Source organism: Corvus moneduloides, chromosome 11 (genome assembly GCF_009650955.1).
Source record: "Corvus moneduloides isolate bCorMon1 chromosome 11, bCorMon1.pri, whole genome shotgun sequence".
NCBI classification, from domain to species: Eukaryota; Metazoa; Chordata; class Aves; order Passeriformes; family Corvidae; genus Corvus; species Corvus moneduloides.
In genome coordinates this window covers 5,095,477-5,097,583 of record NC_045486.1, presented here as the reverse complement: position 1 = coordinate 5,097,583, position 2,107 = coordinate 5,095,477, and the positions used below count along the sequence as shown (strand labels likewise).

At 42.6% G+C, this 2,107-nt stretch overlaps 1 long non-coding RNA gene across 1 annotated transcript in view; it reads left to right on the top strand.

Moving 5' to 3' along the window:
- The first annotated feature begins 201 nt into the window (after positions 1-201).
- LOC116449571 overlaps positions 202-2,107 on the top strand; it is a 21,213-nt gene continuing 19,307 nt past the window's right edge. Inside the window, exon 1 of the long non-coding RNA XR_004242444.1 lies at positions 202-444. This is a non-coding gene — a long non-coding RNA (uncharacterized LOC116449571). The remainder of the gene's footprint in view (positions 445-2,107) is intronic.

Genomic DNA, 2,107 nt, shown 5'->3' with positions numbered 1-2,107 from the left:
CTCCATTCGTCTCCGTCTCCGTCCCGACCGAACTCACCCATAACCTACAGGTCCCAACCACCTGCTGTGCATTTGATGTAACTTTTCAATTAACATTCCCTGCGGATTTGTAGCCTTCCGTGTGCACTGCAGCCCCAGCCATTCCCACACCCAGCACCCCTGGGCTGTGTAAACCTCCTGCACAAACACATCAGGCGCAGATTTAATGGCACCCACCTAAATCCCCCTGGTTAGAGGCGTGTAAACATGCTGGTAAAGGCTGTGCAGAAGAGAGGCCTAAATGCACAAGCAAAGTGTTATTGAATGTGACTAGTGCCACTCACACAGACAGGCACAGGATTCCAGCCCAGCAAACGAAGGTGGATACGATAACTGCACCAGGCAGGAGCAGAAGCAAAGCTGTCCTTCTCGATATCAGGGGACCACAAATAGTCCAGGAGCAGGGTAAGTTTTGCTGACAGGTTACATAAGAATAAACAAAACTAAAGCAATAAGAATCAAAAAGAAAAACCAGGCCATTTGCACTACGCTGAGATGGTTTTCAGATCTGACATCTCAGCTGAATACAACTCGTGTTCAATTGCCTGAAGTCTTGCTGGAAATCTTTGCATGGCTCAGTTTTGTGGTGTTTGCTCTTTTACTTGCATTTTTATTTGCAGTTCACAAAAGAAAACTATTTGTTGTTGTTTGTGGGCTCAAGTGTATGAAATATTTGGTAATATTCTTGAGTAGGGTTTAAACTTTGGGCTTGTGCCAAAAGGGGTAAAAAACTATTTCACAAGGAGTTTCAGTTGCGTCCCACCCCAGAGCTGAGTGCTCATCAGAAACATTTTAAAGTGTTTGGGTTTAGCCCTGTAGAGTTTGCTGCTGATGTGTCACTGGGTGTAAAAGCTGACAATGCCAGCACATTGCAAGACCAGAATTCAGCAGAAAGAACTGGAGTGATGTTGTTAGGTAAATTATTGTCAGAAATGGGATAAACTGAAATGTGAGAATTAAATCACTTAAAAACAGGAAATAATGATTGATCTGCAGTGGGGGACTAACTGAAAAGAAGAAAATCTTCAACTGAGATACTGCATCCATGTCTTCAGAGAGTGAGGGTGCAGGTACAGAAAGGGGGAATGGAGATGGGAATAAGCTGAGGACAAAAGTAGCAGAAGTCAAGTGTGATATGGAAAGAATAAAATCCATGAAAGCAAGTGGTCGTTTTAGGGCGTTGTAGTGATGTGGGGAAGAAAGGGCAAATTGCAGAGCAGCTGGCTGTGAAATACTGATACACTCAGGCAGCTCTGGGAACGTGGGTCCTGGCAGAGTCTGGGGATTGATTCATCAGTTTAGAATAAAAATTAAATCAGTGTCATTACTAATGCCAATACAATTCCACAAATTTATCTCCAGGCAATATATTTTGCAGATTTCTGAAATAAGCAATAAGAGCCCAGTAAGTAGAAAAACTTTGCTTGTGGTAAAGGAACCAGTATTCATTTCCAAACCCATGTAGCCAGCCTAGCAAAAAGCTGTATTAGCACTAGTATTCAGTGAGTAATCTTAGAGATAGCAGTAACTCAGTACAAGCTTTTATTGCCACGGTTAAAAGTACTTGCATGTGATGTAGAGCATTTTTTGGCATGAGAGATATTTGTTTATGCTTCTATTTGGCAGAACGGGTTTTTAAGTTAGCTCATAAATAGCACTTTGCTGTGGACATACCTTAGGAAAATATCGTCTAATTAACTGTGTTAGCTCAAAAATAAAAATTAAAGTCAACTGAAATATTAAGGAGTTCACATTTTCAACGCTTCATCATTTAGCTGTACAGCTCCCATTAACAACAATGGGAGTCACGCAGCTAAATCACCTCCCATTGCTTATAAAATGTACCCCTAAGGTATGCAAATCAGCTGCTGTGCCCTTGCTGTAAAGGGAGTTGGCTTGGTGGTGGGTTGGGTTGTTGGTTTTTTTTTTTTCAATTAAAATTCTGTGAGGATTTGTAGCTCTCGTGGCACACGTTCAAGTGCCTGATGTTCCCACGTCTGTCACCTCTAGGGCGCACTGCTGCAGCTCTCCTGCTCTGTGTCCCATCCCAAAATCCTGGGTGCTGCAG